This window comes from Photinus pyralis, unplaced genomic scaffold (genome assembly GCF_008802855.1).
Source record: "Photinus pyralis isolate 1611_PpyrPB1 unplaced genomic scaffold, Ppyr1.3 Ppyr1.4_LG9, whole genome shotgun sequence".
In the NCBI taxonomy this organism is placed as follows: Eukaryota; Metazoa; Arthropoda; class Insecta; order Coleoptera; family Lampyridae; genus Photinus; species Photinus pyralis.
The window spans coordinates 17,171,958-17,183,100 of NW_022170878.1; positions in this window are offsets into that span (position 1 = coordinate 17,171,958).

An 11,143-nucleotide genomic window follows, 5' to 3' on the forward strand; every position below is an offset into this window, starting at 1 on the left:
CCTTAAAAATCATTAATACCCTTTAAAAGTCCTTTGGACAAGTATAAAATTACCCTGTAAAAATGTTAAAAAGCTCGTGGAGACGCTTCTAGATTCAAGGGCAAATAATAGTCTCGCAAACGTATTTAAATCCGTCCAAGTTCCATTACATACCAAATCCCTTTAAAAGCCTTAAAAGTGTATTATGACCGCTTAAAGGCCCCAAAATCAAATTAAACTCTCTCAAATTCTTTAGAAATACACTCCGGAAATCCTTTGAGGAACCAAAGAATTTTGTACAGGCCGTTGCAGCCTTTGGAAGCCCGACTCACAAAAGATCTCAAAACCTTTTAACAATAATTCTATACCATGAATTTTAAAATCTTTTCAAGGTCACAGAGAGCTTGAAGGCCTCCACTTTTAAAGGATTAAGGCAAAGGCCAAAGGTCTACAAAAAAAATTATTTAAAATCCACAGAGTATAGACCCCAGTTTTTTTAAGAGTCCTGAGGAGTCCTCTACAGAATTTGAGCATTTAATTGACTCTTTTTTAAGGGTCATAGAAAGTGTGTTTGACAGATTTCTCTTGGGCTATTCAACGTATTTGATGTTCCTAAGAAACATCAAATGAGTGTGTAACTTTCAAGAGTAGCTAACAGTCTCCAACGGTTTCAGAGAGCATCAAAGGGCATCCAAAGATAATCCAGAATCTTTTATAGAGATTATTAGCTCCATCCTTTGAAAACACTTGAGAGTTTCTGTCAATGTTTTAAGGGCGTTCAAGGGCCTTAAATTGTCTATAAAAATCTTGTGAAAATTTTGAAGAGATTTTGAAGAGGTTTTTAAGAGGTTTTGAAGACATTCTGAAACGATTTTGCAAAGATTTTGAAGAGATTTGGAAAAAAACTTTGAAGAGATTATGAAGTGGTTTGAAGAGATTTTGAAGAGATTTTGAAGAGACTTTGAAGAGATTTTGAAGACATTATGAAGATATTTTGAAGAGATTATCAAAAATGTATCACGATTACAATACTTTCCTTTATACATACTTTGTATGTAGTCGGAAAGTAAAAATGATTATGACAAAACGTGAAACGTTTTTCAAGAGGAAATGATTTTTATTGAAGAAGTGAGCTGGAAGTAACCGATAAGGAAGAATGTAAGACAAGAATTAACTAACATCATTACCTATTTACCTTAGTTCTTGGTTTTGATCGAGGGATCAGGGATTATGTGATCATTAGATGTCGGTAAAATTGACTTTTCATTTAATATGTATCATGAAATTTTCCCCTTCCTTTTTTAATCTTGAAATTTAAAGTGAACGGATTGAGTATACTGATAACATAAAAATCGATCCAAATCCCGATTTTTCTTACATTTTTCCTATTTTAAGCTTTTTAAGGTTACAAGTACTGAAAGATATACCGTGGCTACGTTTCTACTTTCACTACTCTAACTTATCCCTATTTATTGTAACGCCATAAAATGAACCGATAGTTATGTCACTGCAAATCAAAAGAATTACGTTACCTTAATTATATAGTTTCCTGGAATCGATACGTTCCCTATGGTACAAGTCAATAGTGCTTTTCTTGAAGGGATAGACAACATAGAATGAAACCTGGAAACGCGGAAGGAATACTGCTGAAGTTTTCTGGATTTCTGGATGAACCGTCTGCTTTTATTGTCTGCTTCCAACCAACATAACGCTTTAGAAAAGATTTTGAAGAGATTTTGAAGAGATTCTGAAGAACTGAGGAAGCGTTTTGAAAAGACTTTGAACAGATTTGGAAATATTTTGGAAACATTTTCAAGATATTCAGAAGAAATGTTGAAGGGATTATGAAAAACTTTGAACAGGTTTGGAAAGGGTTTTTAAAACGTTGTATATAGATTTTGAAGAGAGTGTGAAGAGATATGGAAGAGATTTTGAAAACATTTTGAAGAGATTTGAAGAGATTCTGAAGAAATTGAGGAGGCGTTTTGGAAAGACTTTGAACAGATTTGGAAAGACTGAAGAAATTTTCAAGATATTCAGAAGAAATGTTGAAAGGATTATGAAAAACTTTGAACAGGTTTGGAAAGGGTTTTGAAAAGGTGGTATATAGATTTTGAAGAGATTTTGAAGAAATTTTGAAGAGATTTTGAAGAGACTTTAAAAAGATGTTAAAAAGATTTGGAAGAAATTGTGAAAAGATTTTCAGCGCCTTAAAAACCGTAATAACTTTAAGTGTCTATTGTCGGACTGTACAGCCTCGAAGTTTCCCCAGCGCTTTACAAAGTGTTTAAAAACGTAAGGTTTTTTTTTAGATCTGAGCCTCTGAAAGGTTATATGACCCCTTAAAAGTTTTTTAATACTCTAAATTACCCTTAGACTTGAAGAGCGTTAAACAGTAAACTAAAAAAACCAATGAAAATCCTCGAACTCAAAGACTAAAGAAATCCATAGATTCTTAAAAACCCTCAAAGGTTTTAAAAATCATTAATATCATTTAAAACTCCTTATGAGAAGTATAAAAGTGGTTACAAGGGCAGCTGTGAAAGACCAATAAGGATTTTAATAGCTATAATCAGAGCCACCAGCATGTGTATCCGTGGTACCCGCCACAAATGGAAGCGTACATATGCCTATGAAAATGGAGCCACCCTCCCCAATATCCCATAATAATCCACATTTATATTTACATTTATTTTTTTAAGTTATTTTGATATTGTCCCATTTATGGCTGTCATTTTTCAATTTAAGTTATTTTTATAAACCAATTCTATGTTTTTAATGGCTAAAACACTGCAAAAATGGTAAAAAGCACGTGGAGACGCTGCTGGATCCTTAAAATTCATTAATGATTAAAAGGGTCAGCTCTTAAACAACCTCGAGGAATCTTAAAGACTAAAAGTCTTGCAGTGGTTCTACTGCATTTATAAAGCTCTGTAGGCTACTCGAGATTCTGCCCTCTATTTCACCTTCAAGTTTGATCTTCAGTGACATTGGAATCGCTGCGTCTACTTCTGACCTTCAGTGACCTTGTAAATTAGTTCAGGAAAGATTTACATTTACGGTATCCAGTGACGTTCAGTTCAGGAACGAATCCCCGAACCCACGTCAATGACCTTCAGTAACAATGAGTTCATGGACGAACCCCAGCTATTGACCTTCAGTGATATTGCTTTGTTCAGGGAAGAATACACTTCCACATTCGACCTCCAGTGACATTGGGTTTTGGTTTTGACAACTATCAAATGACGTTCAGTGAAATTCACCTGGTGCATGCGCAGTAGTTCAGATGACTCATGAAAATGACCTTCACTTGGTGCACAGAGGTCAAATGAGGTCAAACTGTGGTGAAGAGCTCTTACAGATCTTATATTTTCACCCATTAATCAAACTTAAAGGTCCTTAAGGGTCCGTCTTTCAAGTTTTAGATTCTCAATTCTAAATCACTTTTAAAAGGTTGTAAACGCCATAGGCCTCGTAATGGAGGCTGCTCGAGGCTTTCTTGGTTTTGATTTTCAGACGTTTTGAAAAGTAGGCCTCCTAATAAGCAATTTAGAAAACTCGCGGGTCATTATTCGAGACTATAGTAGACACATAATAGCTTCTAATTCAAAGTGCTTCAATGGAGAGCAACTAAAAGCAATGCCTTCAAAGAATATGACACTGTAATCGTCCCTACTTGAAGTATCTTCGAGATCAACAGACAACCCTTTTCTTTGCTAAAACTTCCTCAGCTCAGATTATATTTCCCCTTGATGCGTTTTTACGAATTTGCTTAATACCCCATCGGATTTACGCCATGATGCCTTATTTCGCTACGGTTATTTCGAAGAATATTGATTTAAACTTTACAATGTGCAAATCGAATGAGTTAGAAATTATGCTCCGCATTCAATTCCATTGACTTAGAAATACACGCATGGACGAACGCACCAGAGATACCGTAGATGTTAGGAGGCAACAGATCGTATACATTTCCTATTTTAACGTGATACATAAACAGCGTATTGATCGCGATGAGTTCCATTTAACGGTTTCGAATCTATTAGCTTAGGATCAAGTAGCTATTAGGGCATTACAGAGAACAATAGCAAATTCAAGAGGTATGCCACATTCTATTATACTTGGGGACGCCCCTAACAGTTTCGACGTTAAAATGCCGGAAGGTAGTGACGGATGTGGTCGCTTCATTGCCACATACGTTACCCCTATTGACTTTTCTTTTCAATCTGCGTACGTGCCCGAAATAATTTCGAAGGTCGCGTCTTACGCCTTTGTTTTGTTTTAGACGATGTTACAGATGTTTCTAGATTTCTGGGTTATCGATTCGGGTAGAGTGTCTACAATATTCGTTTTTCTCCTGTTAATTCAGTTTCTAGCTGCGGAACGATGCAGATCTTAGATTAGTTTTCCATTATCACCAGTTCAAACTAATCGAAAATCCACAAATTATTTATAGGTTCAATCGCCATAATAATTATACTTGGAAATTTCAATTCGTACTCTCGGATTTTACCCTTCACTCTGCTTAACTAGGTGAACTTGTGGGGAAAGTCCACCGACAGATGATGCCACCAACGCCATGACAGTTACAATTTTGGTACTCCAGAGAATCTCAAACAATTCAATCTATTGGATAAAATTTTCAAAAATTTCAAAATCATTTTGTACAGATTTCCAGTGGTTAAAGAAATTAAAGAGATCTAGGTTAGAAAAAAATGAGGGGGGCATTTAAGAAGATGCCGTATATGACACTTTTGCAGGTATAGAGAAATTCTAAGGATTTATTCAGTTCAGATCGATGGTACTGAAACCTATAAATTATATGCACATGAGAAATTCTACAGCGTTTCTGGTCGGGTGGTAAAATATTCGAAGAAAAGTATTCTAGACAAATCCCCACTGCTTCAGAAAAACTAAGAAATACTCCGAGACGTGTGCAGACAATTCGCGCCCGTACAATTCTCACTCGGATAGCTCGCACCCGGACATTTCGCTCCCAGGATATTTCGCACCCTGGACATTTCGCTCCCGGATAATTCGCACCGGGATAATTCGCACTCGAAAGATTCGCTCCCGAATAATTCACACCCGGATAATTCTGTAAATTTTTGGTTTATTAAAATTAAATATTTTTAAGAGGCTACTAGATGATTGCCTTTACAGAATGTATGTAGTAGCACAGACAACATATACTACAGACGGTCAATCTTAAGGGGAAAAAGCACGCTAAGTTTTGTTTCAAATGTCCCCTTATTTAAAAACCTGCTATCCCTCTATTTTGCTCCATCTATTAGCGCATACAACAATGTGTTGGTTCTTCTACAGATTTCTTTTATTGGAATGGTTTTGCAAATTGTCTAGAGAAAGAAGTATTGATACTTTATTATTAGAAAGCTGTCCCACTCTCGCAAGAAATCCCCATATTTACATCTGGGCGAAGTGCTGATAATCTTTGCAGGTACACATACAAAGCAAATATCACTTCATATTCGCAATTACGTATTACTCGTTGTCTTTGGGTGCATAAGAAACGATATAACTTGCACCACTTTTCGAATTCTCAAAAAAAGGTAATGCAATTATCGGTCAATTACAGCGGTAATTGCATTGTTGTAGAAAACGAAAGAGCCCTGCGATAATTGCACATTTCATGGGAATACACTTAACAATTTTATAAGTAGGTAAGGTGAGTTTGTAATGTTTATTCGGGAAATATTCCCCCGAATTACACTCGTGCATCAAAATAAACCTGATAATTTTTAGCGCATTTTCCAACGAAGTTGGGTGCGCTATTGCAGCCACTTTCTCTGTCCGTCCGTCTGTCCGTCTGTCCGAGGCCTTAACTACTTCTACAGTTTTCAAGATATTTAGTTCGTTCTTTTTGCATTCGGTAGCGTATCGCTCTGGCACCTGAGTCAAAGAAAATCTTGACGATTGAACTGCGCATGCGCAGGCTGCGCAATGTTAACTTTTTTTATTTATTAATATATTTTGTTGAAATTTTAATCACAGATACTTGTAGTAAAGGCAAATATATCGCATATAGTAAAAATCAGATGTGCGCATGCGCAGACTGCGCAATGCCAACTTTCTTATTTATGGAGATATTTCTTTGAAATTTTAACCAAAGATGCTTATAGTAAAAGCAAACGTATTGCATATTGTAAATATCAGATTAATAAGCGCATGCGCAGGACGCGCAATATCAACTGCGCAGTAAGTGTCAACTTCCTTATTTATGAAGATATTTCTTTAAAATTTTAACCATATATGCGTCTAGTAATGAAAAACGTAGCGCACATAGGTATGGCCTTTGGGGAAGTATTGATCAATTTATGGAAAATGCGCTGAAGTTACACTTCATAATTTGTTAAAAGAGCATTTTGATGCACTTGTGCAATTACCTACGAAAATTGTCACAAAGCAAAGTTTTAATAGCGATCCTCGAGATGGTTTATAGTTTTGTATCTATTACTGTCTGCCGGTTTAGTGTGTTGTCACTTCACTCAACGAAACCATGTGTATTGTATGCAAAAAAATCCCCTGAATCCGTAAATGACAGTCTAGCTGACCGGAAACTCCGGGAACATATTGCTATACACAAGAAAACGAAGAAAAAATGGGAAAATATCGTTTTTTCGCATTTGACTTAATTAGGTATCTCGTTAACTATTCCTCTTACGGAAAAAATGAAGAGAACGATTTGTTTAGAATCGATTTTTCTATCAGATACAGTTGGTATGATTTTTATTAAACAGAGTGCCAAGGGCCTATTATAAAGTTACTTTCTTGTTCTATTTCTGGGGTTTCCACTAAACTAATTCCACAGTCCGTCGATTTGCAAAACTCATCGGGACAACAGAGACAATTGTTGGAATAGGTTGTTTTACGGTTCCACCATCCATAAAAATATTGAAAACGCTCTGGGAGTCATCCAGTTTGAAAGACAAAGCATCGAGAAGGGCGTATCAACAAAAACAAATGTTAATTTTTGGGATTACTTTTTTTGTATTTTTCCAGAAAAAACAATAACATTTAAAAATGAACGGTTCTGTACCAACTGAAAATTCGATTCTAAACAAATTCATTTCTATGAGCTCGAGCAATAGTTGACGAGATAATTGGAAGTCAAATGCGAAAAAAACTGCATTTTTCCATTTTTTCTTGGTTTTTTTGTGTATAGCAATATGTTCCGGGAGCTTCCGGGCAGGGAACTACATAGAATACACTTGGTTTCGTTGTGTGAAATGCCAACATCCAGTTTAGAATACTTTTGGAGCTAATTTGACTGGACTATGTTGACCCTACACATTGACATAAAATAAAGTTCGTTAAGTGCTCCCTCCCTCCCCTAATCAAAAAATTTTGTGATGGTATTATCACAGATACATATATAAGGTAGGCAAGGCCGTGCGAGGGGGAGGGGCGAGGGGGGCCCAGGCCCTGGACGCCAAGTCTGGGGGGCGCTGAAGTCGCCCGTCGTCGCCTTCGTCGGGAGCGTCAAAGGCGTGAGTGAAAGATTTACCTCGAATTATATAAACGAATCCGTACATACTCTTGTTTCGTATTTTATAAATTCAGAATCAGTAAAAATTTAAAAATTAAAAACTGTCGCGTTTATAAAGTCGGTAATTCCATGGAGTTAGGAAATCAAACAAAAGCGCCTGCATTTGCCATGTTTGATCTCAAATTGCCATGGCACCACTGATTTTCTTAAAAGCGCCAGTTTTTAATTATCCAATTTCTTGGATTCAAAGTTCAGAAAATTAAAAGCTATAGGTATGCATGGATTCGTAATTTTTTTCTCTACAAAAAACCTAAATAGACTTTCTCTCTAAAATAATTAGAGAAGTCAATAATCAGAAATGAAAAAAATTACTATTGCAATTCCTATGGTGCGTTGTTCAAGTCACCACCCGGTATAATAATATATTTATTATGGAAAAACAAAAATTATGTTTATTATTCTAATAAAATCTTTCCTTGTCCAACCTCATAATTTTATATGTGGAGGCCAAATTTAGTTTCCGCCCTTGTATAACCAAACCCGCTCCATCAATTTTTTAAATGTTTAGAAAAGAGAAAAATGAAGAATTAAAATATATGCGATTTCATGTAATTTATGATGTTATACAAGTGAGCGCTTATCTTATCTACGTAAAGGCCGGCGTTGAAGCCGAGGAAATAAGGTTTGAGTAAATGTATTTTATTTTTACAAAAATGACTCCATCTATTACACACTTTTACCACACTCAACAGTTTTCTGTGCGTCTACCACATTTTACGACAAATTATTTCGACTGCTTCAAGGTAGACAACACACTAGCCGTACTCTATTAGGTGTTGCGTTTATTTCTATAGCATTGCATTGACCGTCTGTAGTATATGTTGTCTGTGGTAGTAGTGCACATCTTGGTAAACATATACTTCATGGAAAAATGTTTCAAATAATAGTTATTTGGTCTTTCATTTTCAACCATCGCGATTCTTAAGTATTTCCATTTCTCAAATAAAATCACGCTAGTTTTTTTTTTGAAGTTGTATGAAGAGTCTGATATAGTTAAATCCTGTAATTTAAGAAAACATAATTTTTATCTACTGCGCTTTCGTTTTGAGAAAATAAGAATAGGTAACTAAAACGTCTTTTGTGGAGTAATTAAATACCAAATAGTTATACCTAGTTATAGTATATCTACAATATTATGTGTAATATTCGCTACTTTTGAGACGCTCTTAATATTAAAACAGGATCAACATAATACCGTACACAAACAAAGTGATAAGTCTAAAGTTAAAAACATTTACATTATAAGATCAAGATGAAAATACAAAAAGGAAGTAATTTTAACGCTCCCTTACATAAAGATTTCTTAATGAAGACACATAAAAAATTGTTCTTTATTTCTTTAGTTGAAAAGGGTGACAAAGGAAATGAATTAAATTTATTTTAGACAAAACGAGTATGTATAAATGACAATAGAACAATGCATTTCATAGATGGCACTAAATTTGGATAAGTAATTAAGATAATATTATAATTAAAGGTAAATTTGAAAAGACCCCGATAACACAAATTGCACTTCATAAAGAAACAATAAGAGAAATATCGTAATGACATCCTTTCTATTATTTCTGGAAGATGAATAGGGTTTATTACAAGGTAAAAGTAATTAGGTCCGAAAAATCAGGTTTAAGTACGTATGACCACAACTAATTAGAACTTTAACGCCTGTATGATATCTTCATCCTTGAACGTTCGACAGAGTGGTATTTTAAAATTTATCTGAGAACGGGTTTGGATTTTGTGTATACTTTTTTTAATTTTAAAAATTCTTATTTCTGTTGGTAGTGTTGTGGTGGTGTTCAGAAAAGGTAAGTTTCCAGTTTTCTTAGAACCAGTTTTAAGTTTCTTTGACCACATATGGCTATATGTTGATTATTTATTGGTGACTGAGTAAAATTACACTAACTGCTTATTTTTTTGCGTTATCTTTGCTACAACTATGTTAGTGAATGAACCTAAAAGTTTCTTATTGATTTTCTTACTCTTATTTATTTTATAGTTTGAAGAGATACATGGAAAAATTCTGGCAATTTTTAAGAGATTGTTAATAATCAAAACAGTAAAGCTTTTAAAAATCTTAAAACGTTTTAGGAACAGGTCGATATTGATGATTTTTTCTTTTAAATGTTTGTAATTATTAAGTACCTATATACTTCCTTTTTAGCGCATTTCCACAAAAATAAAAAAAAAATGCGCTATTGTGGCCACTTTGTCCGTCCGTCCGTCCGTCCGTCCGTCCGCTAACTTTGCGACGCTACTAGTTTTTTTATCTTAAGAGCTATTGTTCTACTTTTTTCGCTATTTGGTTCGTTATGGTGTCGAGTCTTGCACCAAGGAAGGAATTTTTTCTGTACCGCTTACAAAAAAAGTTATTGTAAAAAAAACAAAAAACCTTTTTTTACATGTTCCATAATTTTACACTTTTGCCGTTTATTAACGATCCTAGAGATCGTTTATAATTTTGCATTGCTATCTGTCGCCTGCCGGTTGGTCTGTCCGTCTGTTCCTTTGTCTGTCTGTCCATCTATCTGTCCGTGTGAACGATAACTTTGTTTAGAAATGTTCGATCGCTTTACATCTCCGTGAGTTATGAACTGAATTGCATGAAATTCAATATGGGCATAGATTTAGCCATATAATACGCAATGCCAAAAGTTGAATCGAATCGATTCAAAATTCACAGTGCCTTTTTCGCATCTCGACCATTTATAAACCGAATTGCAAACTTTTTTACTTATAAAAGTATTTGAATGAAATTTGATACATATGCACTTGGAATAAAGGAAAATCAAACGCCAATTTCAAAATTTGGTTTTGCGCATGCGCAGTGCCAACTTTTTTAGCGCATTTCCACAAAAATAAAAAAAAAAATGCGCTATTGTGGCCACTTTGTCCGTCCGTCCGTCCGTCCGTCCGTCCGCTAACTTTGCGACGCTACTAGTTTTTATCTTAAGAGCTATTGTTCTACTTTTTTCGCTATTTGGTTCGTTATGGTGTCGAGTCTTGTACCAAGGAAGGAATTTTTTCTGTACCGCTTACAAAAAAAATTATTGTAAAAAAAAAACAAAAAACCGTTTTTTACATGTTCCATAATTTTACACTTTTGCCGTTTATTAACGATCCTAGAGATCGTTTATAATTTTGCATTGCTATCTGTCACCTGTCGGTTGGTCTCTCCGTCTGTTCCTTTGTCTGTCTGTCCATCTATCTGTCCGTGTGAACGATAACTTTGTTTAGAAATGTTCGATCGCTTTTACATCTCCGTGAGTTATGAACTAAATTGCATGAAATTCAATATGGGCATAGATTTAGCCATATAATACGCAATGCCAAAAGTTGAATCGAATCGATTCAAAATTCACAGTGCCCCTTTCGCATCTCGACCATTTATAAACCGAATTGCAAACTTTTTTACTTATAAAAGTATTTGAATGAAATTTGATACATAGGCACTTAGAATAAAGGAAAATCAAACGCCAATTTCAAAATTTGGTTTGCGCATGCGCAGTGCCAACTTTTTTATTTATGGAAGAATTTAAACGAAATTTGATACATAGGCACTTGGGATAAAGGAAAATCAAACGCCAATTTCAAAATTTC